The sequence below is a fragment of the Parus major genome, chromosome 15 (assembly GCF_001522545.3).
Source record: "Parus major isolate Abel chromosome 15, Parus_major1.1, whole genome shotgun sequence".
In the NCBI taxonomy this organism is placed as follows: domain Eukaryota; kingdom Metazoa; phylum Chordata; class Aves; order Passeriformes; family Paridae; genus Parus; species Parus major.
In genome coordinates, this window is record NC_031784.1 from 7,080,393 (window position 1) to 7,099,817 (window position 19,425).

Genomic DNA, 19,425 nt, shown 5'->3' on the forward strand with positions numbered 1-19,425 from the left:
TGCGGGACCTGGAGTTTGGCAGACTAAACTTTTTAAACAAGGTTACGAGTGAAGGCTGGAAAGCTTGTTCTCTTGCTCTGCTGCTTGACTTAACTAATATTTTACTCAGCTGTAGTGTATGGAGATACCCAAAATCACACTGAATGCACATCCCTTGCAATTTTAAAAATATGACAGTGCAAAAAGGTAGAGATCTGTTTTAACCATAGGTGATTGTGCTCATCAAAAATTTTTACAGTACACTTGAATTTCTCTTCCCATGAGCATCTTCATGTGCTGCAAAGAGATGAATTTTTAATCAAATGTAAATTACCAGAATGTCAAACACACTTTTTGTGCAAGGTTGCTCCTAAAAGAGAAAAAGTTATACATAAATGTAAGTTATGGATTATAATTTCTTCCTGAACTCTTCTTAGGTCTTACAGGCATGTGTAGGTAGAAGGGTATCCAGATTTGTAGCTCAAGTGATACCTTGATTTATTGAAAACTTACATTAAATTAGCTTACTGTCAGCTTCTGTTTTTCTTACATCATCAAGAAATTCACTGATTATTTACTTTTTTTAAAACAAGCCATAATTTTCCACTTGTTTTGAGAGTAGAAGCTTTTAAAATGGCTCATACAGGACTGACATATTCAATTAAAAAGGATTTTAGAAGTGCAGCTTAGAATTTATTTCTATGTTTGAAATTTTTATCAAGCTACTAGTGGCATTTTTTTAATATCTACTATCATCCTGCTGATGTCTGTTTAATATTATTTCTGATTATTATTATAACTGTGTTTCTTTTGGTTTTGAGGAAATTGTGTTCATTTTTTTTCTTTAGAAAAATTTTTTTAAAAGGGCAAGCATTGGCAAGATTTTGCTTCTGACCTCTGAATTGAATTGCTCATCAGGCAAAGTCTGAATTGCTAATAAAAATTAAACTTTTGAGGAAAATTCTTGCCTGAGGTTGGATTTGTTCTGATTCAGCACATTTTTTATGATTAGACAATCTCCCTGAGTGCTGTTTCTGGAACAATGTGACCCTTTTAATGAGTTTTATTTTGTGACAAACTGAATTTCCGTGTATGTACTCTACTTGCTTGTGTGTTTTGTGTTTGTGATGTGGTTTCTCCTTTGTTCTGCAGCACTTAAAAGCATTTAGTTAACCAGGGTTGAAGATAAAGCATCCTGTTAGTAATTAGCTAGATTTTCATTGTGTCATCATAAAAGCCCTGGAATTACTGTATTGAAACATAGTGTTGTCTTACAACTTGTAAATTATGAAATTAAACATAAAATTTACTGTGGAAGGACGACACCTGGGGAGAAGATACAGATTTTGGGAGGCAGCCAAATTTTAACTTGTTTGCAAGAATTGGGGGACAAACCCCAAAGTCTTTCTTCATAAGCTAGTTGTGTTCCTATTTTTTAGCTCACTTAATAATCAGTTTCTTAGATACAAGAAGCTGTTTTTCCCACTGAGTTCACATACAGCCTTGGTGGATCTGAGTGTTAGTTTTGTCTGGTATTAGTAGGTTCAGGTGAGGCCTTGTGGGTGAGCACTCTTAATCCATAACAGTAACTCCCCCCAACAAAACAACCCTAATTATTTGTGAGAATCACTATTTAAATCCTGCTGTAAGCCCTTCTGTGTCAGTGTGACTGTCCTAGAAATCCAGTGTAGCCAGCAGTAGAAGGGTCATTGGGCAGTGGTGCTTTGGCACTGTAGTGCTGTAGCTACACTTGGGCATTTATTGATTTATATATTTATTCCAATTGCAAATTATTTTTAGATCTTATAACCCAAAGCTTTCAGTAGAAACTTTTTTACATACTAGAGCATTCAAACCAGATAGACATTTCAGCCTTAAGCTTTGATTTTGGGAAGTAGGAACACTAGAGACTGATGAAAGCCTTGACTTTAGGTGTTTTGAACTAGGGATAGCAGTGCAGTTTTGGCAGGTGTTTGGGCTGTGAACTGTATAGGAAGTTTCTCATTCCTCAGGTCAATGAGCCCTTAGTCACGCTACTTACAGAGTTTGCTCAGAGTTTGATCTGTCTCTTATGTTTTCCAGGGTATCCATAACTGAGTTGTGCTTTATGAATACAAGGGGAGGGGCCTAACAACTCGCCTGAAAGGGTGGTAAGAGTTGGCGAAATTTCTTACATATATTTTTATTTCTTTCATTATTACATGTGTTTGTGTGTATGAAATGTAGAAAGCAAAATTGTCTGGGACAGTAGCGGTCTCACAGTTGACATTTGTTAGCCAACAATCAAGTGATAAAAGACTAAATTCTTTTTATAGTAATAGCTTGTAGTGACCTTTCTCGCAAACAGAAGGACTTTTGAACTGAGTATGGCTAAAATATGCAAGAGTTTGGATTAGCCTGCGTGGAATACCAAATCACCAAATAAAAACAGATGTTTGTTATAATTAAAATGTAGAATAATCAACTGCATATAATGTAGCTAATAATAAAACTTCCAAAGTTTTGTAAATGGACCTTGTCAAGATGTTTTGTTCTGCTGCTGTCTGGCTTTTAGACAAGAGGTGAACTGACTTTCCATCTCCTGATTGCCCTTTCTCAGCCCCTCAGTTTTGTGTTCAGCTGTACAGACAGATTTAATTTGGGATTGTTCTTGGAGCTCTCTGTGCAGATATCTGTGGCATGGGACTGTTGCACAGTTCTGGATTCAGTACTTCCCTGCAGGCATGGTGGGGTGTGGGCCTTGCTGCCTCCCTGCTGTAAGAGAAGGGCCCTTGGCAGAACAGCACAGTCAACATAGGCAAAGAGCAATCAATTAAAGAATTCATATGACTTCAACTAAGAAGCCATTTCTGAAACCTAACCAAGCAGAAGCTTCCTTACACAAGGAAAAGTCATTTACATTGGGAGAAAGGAACATAATTAAAAAAAACCTGGTCTCCTCAATGACTAAAACCAGAGGACAGCTGTACTTGCTAAATGAATAAAAATTGATTAAATAATTCAGACTTCTAAAAGCTTTCATTTCTTTTTATTAGTCTCCTTTTAAATTTGTTTTAGGGAAAGTAAATTTTTGGGTAAAAGATGCGGATACAGTTTGCACAGTACAAGCAAAACTGAAAGCTATGGCTTCTGAATATCCTAAGGAATATAGAAGAGATGGGAGATTTCTTAGGGGATTTTTCACTATAATAGTCACCCTGAGGTAAAATTTGTAGTATTTAGAGCAAAGGAAAATTATTGTAGGGGTGAAAGGGGATAAAGTAACAGGAATAGGTGTTACCTCTTACCAAACAGCCTTGCTGCTAGTTCAAAATTAGGTAAAAAGGTATCAGGCAATCAAAGAAATGCTGTTTGTAGTGACATGATAAACATGTATCTGTTGTTATTCTGCCATATATTTGTGAAGGAAAGGAATGTACAACTTTGACAATCTTCCAGCTTCTTCTACTCTGAAGAAACAGTTCTTACTGTCCTATCATTACCAAAGGGCTTTTTTACAGAGTTCATGTCTAAGCCTGATTTCTTGTTTCAGAAGTGAGGTATTCTCTGTATTCTTTTAAAGACTGTGTCACCCTTAATCAGGAGAGCCATACATTTTCAGAATGATGGTGCTTTCAATTTATTGCTTGTCAGCCCTAAAGAATGCTAGTCATTTTCTTTACAAGTGCAACTCATTGACTGAGACTGCTAACTTACAAAGCAATTTTAGGTTTATTTTGATTGGTTATTGGTTTGTGGCTTTTAATGATGAGATTGAATTGCATTTCTGTGCAATAGACATTGTGGTGGAAAATCTGGAACGTTTGAGCCATTTGGAACTGCTTTTACTCCCACTGAGGTCAGTGGTAGCATTTCTGTGGCTTTCAGTGGGAGTAACATTATACTATTCGAATGTGAAGACTTTTCTTTCAAAAAATGCTTAAAATAGTCTGCTTTAGATAGGGTTACATGAAAACGAAGTAACTATTATCCTATGTGTTTATGGAAAAAGAAGGTATTTCCTAAGTAAGAGAAAGAAGTTGTAACCATTTCTGTTGTGCCAGCATATTGGGTTTTTTAATGCCTACAGCTCTGGAAGTCATTGCACCGCAAAAATTGGTTATCTAGAACAGTTTTGATTATATCCTCCAGTGTGTTTTATTATATTGTCTCTGGGAGCAGATTTGAACAGACTGAGTGCCTTCTCACAGGGCAGGCAGCGTTGCAGGATGAATCCTTGCAGGATGAATCCTTGCAGGTAATAATGGTCATGTAAACAGGGAGTCTGGCTTGGAGAAGACATGTCATCTCCTCAATATATGTAGTTTTCAAAACTGTGTATTAGTTCTCAACTTCTAATAAAAAGTTTATTGTTAGTGGCATTTTCACAGATATCATTTGAGAAAAAGGTTATTTTCTACAAAGGTGAACATTTCAAAAAATGAGATGCTATGTTTGCTGTGCAACAACTTTCATAAGATTTTTTCTAAGCCCCTCTATGAAGATGTTATTACAAGTGATTTTGGCACAAAAGTTTCTAGCTGAAGGCTGCCTAGAAATGATTTCTGAAACATGAAAAATAAGTGCCTTTTCAGAAATTAATTAATCTAAATAGTCATTTCCAGAACTGTAGTTGTGTGATTTAAATGGTCATTTTTGCTTACAGTATACAAAATAGAGTTGATTTGAAATGTATTCCAGACTGCCACATTTCAGACCTCAGCCATCCACAATGGTTGTTTTTAAGCTGTTGGGAACACTTTTTTCTCCTTGTAATTAATTTTCTTTCCTTAATTCATTGCTCATAGATTTATGGCTGCTTATTTTGCATCTCTACCATATTTTCTGGAATGATCAACTGTGATGAATTAATCTTAATTGATAGATTACTGTACATTAATCAAACTCTTACTTAATGTGCTTGATATTTCTTGCAAGTAAGCTATTTTTTAAAAACATTATCTGTAGTTAAGTTTATTAAATTAAGACTTGAGCATATAAGAGTTTGTCACATATGGGAAGCACAGGATATGACCCAAATACTCAAATTATCCAAAGTTAGCATTTTGTTTTATAAGCATTTGCAGCACAAACAAATCTGAACTAAGTAATTTTAGAAAGGAATTTCCCCTCCATAGAGTGTACATTATATGTAGATGTTAATTAGGGATTTTTCATCTGTAGCTCTTAGTAATTATTTTTATCTGGTTTATCTGATGTCAAGTCTGTTTATCTCAAATGGGAAGTTCTGGTATTGTCTCTGCATGACATGGTTTACAAACTAAGTCTGATGACTTTGTGATGTGTGCCTGAGAATTTACCTCTACATGATTATCTTTAGTTAATGATCACACAAGCCTTCCAGAATTGCTGCTGAGTCCTAATTTTGCCTGCATGGTTATCCATATCGTTGTAGCACCTTTGGTGGTGTTGAATAGATAAAAAAAATTACATTGGATTCTTATGTTCAATATGTATGGATTTAATAAATTATAATTTAGGGAGCATCAGAACTACTGAAATACCGATTACTGAAACAGGAAGACTTTTTTTGTAGGATTTCTACTAAATGTTAGCAAAATGCTTAACCTCTCTGAAGTAGAATTTCATTGAATTGCCTGGCTAAGGTTGGCCTTAGAAGTCTGTATGATACAGTAGTGTGTGCTGCCCTGCTTTCTGCTTAATGGCTTGGAGAAAACCTGCTCCATCTGAAATGCTTTAGTATTCAAAACCTGGATGCTTTTCTTGACTCAAAGGACTGTATTTGGGATATGTATTTGGAAATATGCTAATGTACACCTATCAATGGAGCTCTACAACTTTGAACACATTAGTATTGAAAACAAATATATAACTTCTGATCCATGCAATCTAACTGCCAGTGTTTGTGTTCTGGTCAAACATGTGATGAAACTCCTCTGTCATATCTTTGCTGGCATATTCCCAGGTGCCATATCAAATTCCCCCATATGGATCCAATAAGGAGATCAAAAGTTTAGAATTTAATCTATACTTGCATAGCAAGAGTTATGGTAAGCCTTCTTAATATTCCTTCTTCTTGGAGACATCTCTAGCAAAACGGAGTAAGATGGACACAGTCTATTAAAACTACAGTGAACAAAACTTTAAGACCCAATGTCTTGATTTAATTTTCTTAGAGCAACATCTCTGTAGAATTGACAAGACATAAATATTAGACAAATTTTCTCCTTTTATTTAGATCCATTAAAGGCCTTTCCAAACGGATAGAGGAAACTTGGAGGATGAAAATAATTAAGCACAAAAATATAAAGCTTTATCTTGGAAAGATTACAATACCTGCTCCTTAGTGAGCCTCCTTTCAGAAACATAGCCTCACAGAATAGGTACAAAGGGAATTGAAGTGCAACCAGTTTAGCTACTGCACCATCCCATGGTGAATGTTTTTAACTTTTTCTTCAGGTTTTAAAAAGTATACTTTATAAAAGAGAACAGGCAATTTTATTTGCTACTTTCTTGATTTCTTGTCATTTCAGTACTATTCTTCCTTTGTAAACTTATGCCTTATGGTAAGCCTTGATTTATTTTTTTTTATTCTTTTTTTCCTTAAAGCTTTCTATGGTTTATAAATTGGTGCTGGGCTTCAACAGGGATGTACATGGAACAAGTCTTCCAAAACTTGCAATATGCTGTAGAAACATGTTGGAAATTGTCAGGAAGAATTTTGTGAGATTTTTTTTATCTTCCACAACTTAAATAAAGGGTCTTCCTGTTAAAAACCTCATGACTTCACTGAATTTTGAGATGGGTTCTGAAATACCTACATAGTGAAGTCGAGAGCATTTGGACTTCAATAAAACAGTCCCCTTTGCATTTTAGATTTAAAGCTGAATTTTTCCTCCATCTGGAGGGTTACGCATGAACAACTGCAGAGATGTGTTGTCCCATGAGAGTTCTGGCAGGGATTGTTTTCCTGGAATGATGCATTCAGGAACAGAAGGGAAACGTGCCCTAATCTGTCTCAGAAGCTTAAAGCATCGCTTGTTCCTCCTCTCCTTCCTGACTGAAATTCCAGTAATTGTTGTAGCATCGCCCACATCAGTAGAAAGGAAGACTTTGTTTCTTGCCACTGCTCCCTACCACTGCCAACATGGACCTCGGGCATATTTGACTGGGGATATGAGGGCATATTTATCTCATTAAAATGATCATTATCATATCCTTTTGTTGACATTATCTTCAGCATGTTCTTTCTTTTAATTAAATTGTAGCTTATTGTATGGTAATTCTTTTGCTTTCCTGAAGTGTTTCTTCTCCTGAAGAGAGATATCTGTACAGAATCCGAACTGACAGCCGACAGAAGATTGACTTCATAATGCTGTAATGGGTTGCCGTACTTCTTGTTTTGAGCATTTCTTCTCTTGGCACTAGGCATTTGTGAAAATATTTGCTGGGGTTTTTTTCACATTTTTCTATATTACATGTATAGGATGATATTTTGGCACAAAAATGTAACACTTCATTTAGTGACAAAGAAAATTTTCAGCATTCTTGGGGGAAGTTAGTATGTTTGATAGTTGCATGTCATTCTCTCAGGGTATTTATAGATACAGGGGGCAGCACAAAGATTAGATGCTTTCCAGCATGTGTTAACGCAGTATTATATCTTTCAAGTTTTTTTTTATGGAGCTGAGTTTAGAAGTATGTTTGAAAACAGCCTTGTCACACATGTCATCAAGGTCAGAAGGGAGAGAAAGCAGACATTTCAACATTCCAGCTAAGTTTTTGAAAGGACTGTAGAATGTTAGTGCTTGCTAACCAGTGAACCAGTCTCTACATGCCTTTTGAATAGTCCTGCAGTAGAGATGGTGCAGTTTGTCCTGTTCAATGAAATTTTGAGCTTGGGACTTGAAGGTTAAACTTTCAGGTACTACAGTTGATAAAAGCCACTGATTATGAACCCAAAATGGCACTACATGAAAGCCCAGGGTGTAAGGGTGTGGAAAAGTTCCCAAGTGAGGTTGAGAGTGAGGTGTCTGGACTTGGAAATTCTCTAACTGTTGATGTAGTGGAGAACAGCAGTTCGATCTTGCTATTTATAGACAACGGAGACCTTTTTGGCACTTTTATCGTGGTTCTCCACCATCAGCTCTGGAGAAGTGTGAACAGTTGGTTCCATGTTGTGGCAGCTCAGTGGTGGTAAATACAGTTCATTCCTTGGAGCTGCTTTAGAATATGTTTTAACTTCAAATAAACATCCAGCTGAAAAACACTTTGTTGAGTACTGGACCTAATTAACACTGTCATTACATGTTTCTGCATTTAGTAATTTAAGCTTATTACTTACAGATTTGGGAAGCTGACGTGCATGTTGGTAGCATTCAGTCGTTAATTAAAAAACACATAAATAAGTAAACATCAGTTAGACATACTATGCCCCCAGACCTGGAGGTGTGCAGCCTCATCAAAAGCAGACTTTCTGTAACACCTTTTCTGCGCCAGTGATGTTGAAGGATAATGCTGCTTCGTATTATTCTTATAATTTGAAAAAAAATTCAACTGATTTATTTGATTTATTCCACACTTAAACCACTGTAGAAGCATACTAGTGCTATGTAAACCCTTTCTGCCAGCAGGTGGAAATATATATACAACTCATGCTTTGACTTATGTCTTTCACTGGCTGATGTTTCTTTCCCAATCACTGAAGCTGAAGGTGAGTAAAAATCCTATGTAAAATTTCAATATAATGGATCTTTCTGTGCCAAAACTTGCCAGTTCTTCTCTTTAAGAGAGAGTCTAGATTTTCTGAAAGGTAGGAATACTGTAATAGTGTTCTATATTACCCACTACAAGTAATTAAAAGCTGTAAACATTGGTTAAGATGTCTGTGGTGTGTTTCTGGAATGATTTTCTGTGGAATGGGTTCCTCTCTTGACCATGGGACTGCTGTATTGCAGTGAGTATACTTGTGGTATAGTATTAAGTACATAGAAGCATGGTCTTTGCTAATGAGTTTGTAGTTGACACAAAGCTTCTCTGGCTTTTCATGGCAGTCTTGCTGTTTGGAATTCAGAGCTAGTCATGCTGTTGTGGCACAGGAGGACATTAATTGAAAATAACATCACGGAAGTAATTCTTGTTAGAGTTTAGATAAGATCTGAATTAAATCCTAGCTTTGTATTTGAGATTGTAGTTTTGTACTATTGCCATTACTATATAAACATATGATAAAGAGATGCTAATATTTATGCCATTTTAATGGAAAAATTAGACTTCCAGGTCAAGCAGAGTTGTTGGATAGTAAGCTTGACAAGGCATTAAGTGAGATATTGTAGATCCAGTTTTTAAGTACTAAAAGACTGAGGAAGAGTATTTAAGTCAAGAGAAGACATTAGAAGCATTGATACTTGATGTTCAGAAGGAAAATTCTAGAAAGCTTTGAAGTCTGTAGCTGGTGGAAGCAAAGGATGGAATATATGTCTGGAGTTATAAAGTGGCTAAAACAGCTTTTGATTTTACTGAAAGTGGTGACATTTGCAATACAGCATATAGGTGTTATTAAAGCTACATCAAAGGAAGCTAAATAAGAAAACACATGGGATTTTGAAAATACTATTCTGTATTTCTTTACTTTCTCTAGTCCCACCCAAAGGTGAATTCTCTAATGTGGGAGAGCTTGCCAAGCTCACGCTGTGTTAGGTATCTTACACAGTGAGCAAACTACTGCCGTACTCAGTGGTGTGCATGATTTTTCTGGGCTGGAAGGAAAGAGTTACAGACAAACTTAGAGCCTGTGGAAAAAAGGTTCACTCACAATGGAATTTGTCAAGCAGACACAGATATGCCATGGAATTTTTCACACTTACTGATGGCTAATGGACTGTCTGGCAGCTCAGTTTAAGTATGAAAACTCTTGCCTTCCTTTTTTCTGTATAGCACGCATGAGGAGAGAGCATTGCTGCATCATCCGGTGCTTCTAGGGTGTTACATTGAGAGCTGATTCCACCTTGATTAACTTCTGAGAACAGGCAGCTCACAGCATAACACTATTCTCTTCTTAAAATTTATTTTCCACGTTTCTTTCCTGCTTGATTAATACTACAGCTATTTTTGCCTGAAACACAGAATTATTTCTCTGTACAGTTCTTACTGAGAGATCCAAAAGGCTTCTTTCCTAGTATGCCACAATTAAATAGGAAAAGGTTATCTGGCCTTTCTGAGAGCTCATTTAAAATGAAGGGAATAAGAATATTTTATCTTTTTTTTTTTTTTTTCTGAATAATAACGTGTGGAGATTACATTTTGCATCTTGGTCCAAAGTCCAATCAATTCTTTTTATTTCTGTATGTAATGTAATTCTTTGGCATTTGAAGAAGATGGCACTGGAAAACTGTGCGTATGGGTTGGGTTTTTACTTTCTATAAGCAAGTTATTTTGATGTAATGAATGAAGTAATGAATAGAAGCCCATCCTCTGTCACAAAGAGTTGATTAAATGTGAATTAAATAACCAGGCTGTATTAAAGTTGGTGACTAAAATGGTAAGTGTTAATATGATTCATTCAAAACTCTAGGTATTAAATACAGTAGATAAAAATCTATCTTGGTTTGTTAAGTCAAGTTAATTGGAAGAAGGGTATGCAAGAGCGGGTGGCATTTTGTTTTGTCATGTTGTGACCGCAGGGTGTTTCAGAATAGTTTGAGTTTGTTAAAAGGCAGATTTTGCTGGAAGGGCTAAATGCAGGATTGTGTTTTGTCAATTTCTAATAGGAGTAGAATTTCATTAGCACTACTATTCATTTATGTTGTGGGAGGAAGAGTAAAATAGATTCTCATTGACTTAAAATGTCACTGTCAATTCTAACTGCTGGAATTCTCTGCAGTTTGTTGGCTGAATATATGAAAGAAAATAGGACTGTGGGTCAGCCCTGTTCACTCTAATTAGGATCCATGAGGTTTTGTGTGGGCTTCTACATTTGTGGGTTTTGTTGTTGTATAACATTGTGCTTTTGTCTTTTCTTCTAACACCCACACACTCTTTGCTTTCTGATACTGCTTCATATTTATTTCTGTAATACAAACTGTCCTCTTGATTGCAGAAGCATAATTTGTTGTGCCTATACTTCATACCTTTCTGTTCCTGATCTCTTGGAAAGTCTTTGACATTTCTTTGCTTGGTCTATCCAACATAATGTTTACATGATTTTCTTGTCCCACTGCTGACAGTCCTTTCTTCATCATTTTTCTCAAACTTGAGTTTATCTTCTCCTTCAAAGAGCTGTATGAAAAAATGTGTATCCATATTTCTCTCTTCACATTCATTCTTCTGTTCTGTCTTCATACGCTGTGTTCATGTCACAAATTTCAGAATACTCCTTATAGGGCAGCCTTTGAAATCAAAGTCTGCATACTGGCAGGAAGATCTATGTGATTAGCTTTTGCTTTGGCATAAACAGAAGAATTACCATATCTGCCAGTTCCAAACATATAGACTTGCAAGCTGGCTACTAAATCCTAAACTTCTTGGAATAAGGTTTTTTTCTTTTGTTTTGGTAGAAATACTTAGTAAAGATTACTGGAAAATTCTGTCCTCCCTGCTTAAAGTGACAGATGATAATGATACGGAATTTCCTGCTGGTTGTTATGAACAGCCTTCAAATTATGGTTGCCATGAAATTCTTTATTAACACACAGTGAAGTGACTTGAAAATAAAGCAAATGAACTCAGAAATACCTGTTATTAATCTTGCATTCAGAAGTACCACATTAGCTGAAAATCACTTCAGCTTCTTGTGACTTTTTGGTCCTGTAACTTGTGGAGACGAAGTGTTGTTCTCCTGCAGTCGTTTTCTGTATCTTAAAGAAATTCTTGTGAGGAAAAGCTTTCATTTACAGATGATCAATTTCCCCATCAAAATTTGTAATAACTGCATTAATTTTTCCTGATTTTGCTGCAAGTTTTTAAACTTGCAGAATAACTGCCTACATTCCCTCTTCTAATTACCTCAAAGGCAGTTATATTACCTGGAAAGGCTTCATTGCTTGTTCTGGTATTTTTAAAGTTAGAACCATTGGTGTTCACTTTAACTGTTGGAGACCTTATATTTACAGGTCTTCAAGGAAAAATGAGGCATCCCTTCAAACATTTGGGGACTTCCTCCTTGGTTCAGTAAGTTTGATGTCTTTATAGGAATGATTAATGGCAGTGTGTTCGACAGGGAGCATTATTTCTCTAAGTCCAAAGAAGCACGTTAGACAAAAACAATTGCAAATACAGGTATTGTTAATCCCCCAACTGTTCTGCAGTAGGTAAAGTCTAGCACTTCCTTTTTAAAATACGGCTTTAGTTGAACTACTGCTTCTCAAAATATTTCCACTTATCTCTGAAGTCATAATTAAGGTATTCATCATATTTGAATATAATTGCTGCACTTTGCATTCAGTTCAAGTCATAGGACTTCAGTAAGGAATTAATTTCAGCTATTGCTTTCTTGCCTACTGGAATCTGAATTTTGGACTTTATTGCCTTTGGTTTTTATCAGTTACAGTGTAATGTTTCTAATGAGGCTGTCTCATTCATGGAGTATTACTCTAAAATGGAACTAGACATTTTTACAAAATAATAAGTAAATACCATGTAGGTGGTTATCAGGTGCACAGAGATTTCTGGATATAGCAACTACAGCAGCTCCATGTTAATGCTGTTGTAGACAAATTCTCCTAAATTATTTAATCTATTTTGAGAAAAATATCTCTGTATAACAAGACTTAATACTCGTCAAAGTGAGGTGCTCTGCTTTATGATAGGTATTGCTGGGTAGTTGCAAATACTTATTCTATTATGGTGCAATATTAATGAGAAGAACAGACCAGTAATATACACATGCCTCTCTCACATGTCCTGAAAGAATTTAAAAAAAAATTTGGAATATTTAGAGACTTGTGCTCCTGATACATGAAGATAAAGATGAAGCATTTTCCAAAGCCTGATAAATGCAGTAAACTACAGATTCATCAGCTTGTTCACTGTGTGCTGCCAATCACACAGAAATTAGGATGAAGCTTTGAAGTAATGTAGGACTATATAATAATATTATTCTGTGCCTTTTTGGAATGTGTGACCTCTTCATGGAGAGAATTGCACATCTGCGCTCCAAAGTAGATATTCTCAGTTTGGAACTGATTAGAAAAGAGTTGCTAAGCCCAGTCATTTTCTATTACAACCATGGTGTTTTATGTATTTAAATGTAACAAATTTGCTCCTAAAAATAATTAGTGTTTGTGTTTTTTCTCTCTTTATTTGATTTGGAAAGGCTTTCTCTGAGGGGTAAAATTGTCCTGATTTCCACCAGAATGAACATTATGAATAGCTGCTCATTTTAGAGCCATAGAGTTTGAGCGCACATCAGTGAGAACTTCAATGGAACATGATGATGCTTGACCTTGTTGTCCCTGCCACCTTTCTCTTTTCCTTATCTCTGCTGAAGGAGAATGAGTTTTGGGAGAAGTTGCTCACAGCAGCTTTCTCTCTTCCGCAGTGCTGGGTCTTCTCCTTTGCTGCTGCTGAGCCGTGGCTGGTGCTCTCTTCTTTGCTGTGCAGTGACATTGCTGCTGCACACCCTGAACAGAGGAATGTGCAAATCAAAGGCAATGCAATAGAGAATGGGGCCTGTGAGGTTTGTGGAGTATCCCCAGCTCTCCTCACCAGCCCAGTGTGGAGACAGGCTCAGGACATGCTGAGCACAAATCATTCTGAGGCTCTCTGCACATTTTTCTCTTTATCACTTCTTTTCTTTATCTTCTTTTACTGGGATACTGTGAAGTTTCTTAGTCCTTGGGTATTATTTCCATGTGCAGCCTTGCAGCTGAGCAATTGTAGCAATATCAGAGTTCAATTTAACAGTATTTCTTCAAGAGCTTGGGTCCTTGACTGATTTGTAGAGGACAAATGAAAAGAGCAATTGCAAATGGGTTTCTGTGCTATTAGAGCTCTAAACAGCCTTCCCTCTTGGCTGTGTGTCAGTTCATACCTCAGGGAGGGATGGGTGGGCTATGAACCTTAAAAAGATTTAAATACTTAAGTGCAGGGTCAACTTTTCATATCAGTGGGTGTCTTAAACTGGTCTTGGAGTGCTCAGCAGTAATAATTTTCTTTAATATTTTCAGGTAGCATTGAAGGTGGTAATGGCATAGCAAGTGTTTTTGAATCCTTACATTTCTTAATACTATTTCCCTATAATTTACTTAAAATTTCACTATAGAACCTTGGCTTTGGATTAATTTTAAAAAAGCACAGTTGCAGCTGTGTTGTGCTGTTTTGTATCTAGTATATCAATAGCTGCACAAAAACTTGGTAAGCCAGAGAATGAACCAAGCCAGGAGAGAAAAAGGTCGTTAGGAAGATCTTTTAAATGAGAGACATTAGCATGCAACTTCCTTCATTACTCAGCTATTTTAGGGTATTCCATCAGTGCATAATATTAATCAAGGGAAAGGGAACTACTAGCTTGCAGCCTCTACTCTGTAGATCCTTGAGGCTGTGTAGCCTCTCTTCCCATACGAATTTGTAGACTTCACCTGTTTCTGGAGCTACCAGTCCCAGTGTACTGCAGCACTGACCATTCTCAGTGACAGCCCCTTTTTTTTGCTTTACTCCTCTCAGGTGTGCAGAAAGTGGCAGGCTTCAGTTGATTCTGGCAAGAAGCCATAATAGTGATGCAAGAAGGCTGTCATCTTCTGGTACACAGAAGTGGTTTCTAGATGTGAAATCCATTCCCTGATCCTTTGCTTCAGCTGCTGTTTCAGTGGCACTGCTTGGGTTCAGTCTGTCACTGAAACATTCCCGCTTTGTTGTTTACATGTGGTTCTGTGGCTGATCTGTGACTCAGGGGGAGATAACTGCCTGGTCTCTTCATTTCTCTATTATTACACGTATGAAAAGGATGTATTGGCCACTCTCAAAGAAGTAGCCTTATCAAAGAGAAAAGGTAATTACAAATTACCATTAACATTCTTTTAGGAGGGGTAATTGTGAGAAACTGGGAGGAACAGCAGAATGGAAAAGTTTAAAGTGCCAGTATCTCTGGCCTCCTGTTTAAGCATCGAGCCTGCCTTGTGTAATAAAAGCTATTTATAAATTGCTGCTCTGTTAAACGTGTACAGAATTTTACGATGCATAAATTGGGAAGCAGAGCCAGCTAAGGGACTTAGCAGAGTGATGAATGGATGACAGGGTGCAAGACTGAAACTGTGTTTTATTCATGGATTGTGAGGTCAAGAAGAAGAACTGCTGGGAAGGGCTGGCAGTTGAAGGAGAAAGATACAGAGCCCAAGAGATAAAAAAATCCAGTAATCTGAGAATTATCAAACCACATTGTCACACTTCTTTTTGACAGTTGCAACTCCAGGTAGTAGCTTTTTATTTTTACTTTGCTACATTTTCATGAGTTATTTTTATTCTTTCTCCCAGTTCCAATTGCATCACTGTCATCGGCTGCTTCCTGTGTCACAGCCCTAATTCTCCTAAATCTCAGTAATTTATTCTCCTACATTTTAAGGAACAGGTAAAAAAAGGGGTTTTTTCCTACACACACTCTTTTTGTTTCGATACAGCTGTCCACCCCCACCCATTTACAGTGTAGAAGGTGTGTGATCATGCAGTCCAAAATCATAGTCTTGATCTGGGGCCCAGCTCAAAGTTCATTAATCTGTTCAGTTTGGGCTGAACTTGTCAGGGCTCAAAAGATTGTTAGAGACTGACAACTCATTAAGATGCTGTTTAATTCTGTTGGTCGTGCAGGTATTCCTGATGAGAATGCAGTTAGTGCAAGTTAATTCCAAACACATGAGTTAAGTTCATTAGTTTGCAATCATTATTTCTAGTTTTGTCGCAGGATATGTTCAACCTGCAGGTACATTTTCTATCCACAGATACCACACAGTGAGAAACAAATCAAGGCTAGAATACAGCTACTTTGGACCAATTAATGAAATCTGATTTCCTTTCATGAATTTATTGTAGGATCTTCCTGTATTTAATTGAAAATTGGCAGCTAGATTGTTTAAGGAATATGTGGTTGCACTTAAAAATGCATGTTTTTCTTACATGTTCTCATTGTCTCGCATCTGTAAGGATTTCTGCCCAAAATATTGGAAAGGAAATCAAAGAGGCACTCAAGATAATCATCACACAGAGAAGAATTCCCTTACCTGGTAGGAAATGAGAAAATGTACCCTGATTAGTTTTACAGTAGCAATGGCCTTTAGTTTTCTTCTGGTAGCTTGTATGGTATTTAAGAAAACAGGTGAAGTAAAGGACTTTGATATTTGGGGAATCTGCAGCACTTTTTTCGTGCAGAAATGACAAGAGATTCACTTTTACAAGCCCCACTGTCCTGACATACTCTTGCTATTTCCATATTGTAATGCTTTAATTTGAATGTAAAAAAAAATAAAAATGTTGGTTGTGATTCTTTATAAATGAAATACATCTGACAGTGCCTGCAGTATTGGTTTTGGTCTAATTTCTGTGTTGCAGACTAATAGTATTTGCTGACCAGACTGTATCCTGCTTTTGCCACCAGTGTTGCTGAAGACCCCTTTAGAGCGTGGAGGGAGTGGGTTGAGAGTGAGTTCATTCTTTTCATAGCATCCTTTACAGTAGAGTGATACTTTTCTGGGAAAGGCCTGTTTCTCCCCAGGCTTGCAGTATCAATCTGATGAGCCTGTAGTCTGGGAATGGATGAGTGGGATCCACAGCAGAGCTGTCAGTGGGGGCACTCCTCTCAAATTTCTCTGGATGCTGGCTGGTCTACTAGGAAAACTGACTGTGCCCTGTAAAAGGCTTTTCTCCCTTAGTTCAGCAGTATAGCCTATATCTTAGTCTGCTGATGTTACCTACATGTTGATCCAAAATGTGACAAACTTGTTTGGTGCATCTGTTCTCAGTGGTTGGACTAAGGTTCTTCACCGTACAACGACTACTTGGGTTTTTATTTTATTTTCTATAGCAAATGCAATTTGAGAGGGATATTAAAGTTTGTTTGCACTGATAGTACCTTGTGACTGGAATAACATAAATGTCTGTTCTGTAAATAATGGCAAATACAGCCTGCATGCTAAGCAGAATGCAAGTGGAGCATTGTGGTTGTTTTGTGGATGATTCTAGATCTTACATTTGAAGTTAAGGATCTATTAGTTCTATTGTAAAGTTAATATTTTTGAAAAAGAGGTTAGGCCAGGTATTTTCCCCAGTGGTAATTACTTGATACTTGTCTTCTAAAGTGTCAGTGATGTTTCTTTTAGAGGAACATATTTTTGCTAGCTATTTGTCTTATGCATAAAGGCAATATATATGTATGAATATTATTAGTGTTAGTATTGTGCGATAATCAGAAATGGCTTTCCCATCACTCTTGATAAAATTTTAAAATTAAGTATAAGAGCCCACCTTTCAGTTTACAAATTAAGCAATGTGAAGCAGTACATATGAAATCCCATGCAATTTTTAATTTTTTACACTGTTCAGAGTAGGAAACCATTTTGCCATGGAGTAGGAGTGTGTTTGCAATAGTTAATTGTAGCACTTTTTTGAAAATGCTGCAAAGATGGCATTGCCTGTTTCCACATATCACAGTTGGCTCACTAAGTGCCATATTTTCTCTTAAGTGCTTTCCCTGCTGTTATTTTCTCCATGAAAAGTTGATGGTTGAATCAGTCCCTGAAAGCAGAGTGCCCCTGGGAGAAGCTAGGGACACACAGGAAACAAGCTTGGTCTCAATACAGGTGTTGGCTCATACCTGAGCTGGATTTATGTGTAGTACAATCAGATAAAATGATACATTGAGAAGAATTCATTCTTTAGCATCTGTTTGTGCTTTCTGTATATGGGATTTTTATGGAAATTAGTGGACATGCAGCATTATGCATTTGGCTTGAAATATGAAGTGGGAAGGAGAGTACATGATGTCTTACACAGAGCTCTGGAAAGGAAGCAAATTGCATGCCTACCTGAAAATAAAAGGCTCACTAACATGGTGTTTAATGTGTTTTCCCAAGAAAGCAATTACATATTTTAATCCTGAAGTCTATGAAGTGTATGCATTACATGTGTCACTTTTGTATACATTGTTTGGCTTCTCTGGATTTGACAAATTAGACTTGGTTTGGACCAAAGCCAAATAATATGAGCCAATTTCATGCATTGTGAGTTATTGAAGAGAATGTTTGGTACCTAAAGCTTCAGTTTGCTGGCTCCACTCCCATTTTTCTTAATCCCTTTGAGAATCTTGGTTATAACTCTCTTTCAGGGGCTCAACAATTTCTGAAGACTGGGTTACTATACCAGTGGAATGGAAGGAATTTTAAATATGATCTCTCTTTCCCCTGACATTTTTCCCTTTCTGTTTTGCAGTCTCGTTTTTGCTAATTCTAGAGAGAAACTATGTGAGATCACAAAATATGCTTTGATTTTACTGGAGCCTTGTCACAAAAGTCACTATCTGAACTTGGCATCAGAGGATGTTCAGGGCAGTAATTTGATTTTGTTTTCTGTATCTCTGCAATATATTTAATAAAGATTCCATGAGCTGTTCTCTTACTAAAGCATGTGTTTCGCTTTTGCTTGACAAGGTTCCTCAAAAGGCAGGGCTGCTGGTTTTCTGCTGTAACAGCAGCATGGGGAAGGCAAACAAGTAAATTTTTGTTGTTGGAGTAGAATATGCTTCGGTCAAATATGAGTTTTTATTATAAATTAGGGCTGGATTTTTTTGCATACAATCCAATGAATTGTGTGAGTTTATTGTGAGATGACTACTTGGGATGCCTATTAAACTCGCCTTAAAGGCTTTTATTTTTAATGGTCTGTTACCCTCTCCTTGTAGTTCTTATTATTTCAGTTTGCTAAGGTCCAAAATAACAAATATTATACATAGGAGAAGATATGTAAAGATGTTCTGAAAATGTGATTTGTGAACCTCTTTGGAATTTTTGGGATATAAGTATAAATACAGAAAGTCTGTTAGAGCATTTTAAAGACTACAAAAGAACAGTTTTCATGGAAAGAAATTATTCATTACATAACAAAATGAATGTATTGATCGTACTTTAAGAAGCAAAGGTCAAGATTTTACTCAATTTACACAGGATGCTGCATGAAAACACATCATTTTAAAAGAAATTTGAATTGTATTAATGTTCACCATCTAGAAATGTTTGTATAGCAGCTTTTGCTTTTCCCATATAGGAGTTGACTTCTGTAATCCATGTTACCGATACACTGTAGAAAGTTTAATAATAGTACAGCTTTATTAGTGCATAAATCTCTGTTATGGCAACATAAATCTCCTATGACAAACTTAAGACAAAATCATATTAATTGTGTCCTTCTTTTGTCTTCAGCTGAGTCATGTACAGATTCTTTGACAAAATTAAGTATGAAGAAATGCAAAGAGGCTGCTTGTCAGCTTCATCTTTATAGGCAAAGTAA

General features: G+C 36.6%; 1 protein-coding gene across 9 annotated transcripts in view; it reads left to right on the forward strand.

The window, feature by feature from the left end:
• The window catches only part of ARVCF (ARVCF delta catenin family member), a 248,060-nt gene that overhangs the window by 12,154 nt on the left and 216,481 nt on the right, over positions 1-19,425 (forward strand). For 8 of the 9 annotated variants that reach the window (XM_015643618.3, XM_015643626.3, XM_015643623.3 and 5 more), the window contains exon 2: positions 2,062-2,129. The exons of the other annotated variant lie outside the window; for it this stretch is intronic. The gene's annotated coding sequence lies outside the window, so the exon portion shown is untranslated. The remainder of the gene's footprint in view (positions 1-2,061; positions 2,130-19,425) is intronic. 9 annotated transcript variants of the gene reach the window in all.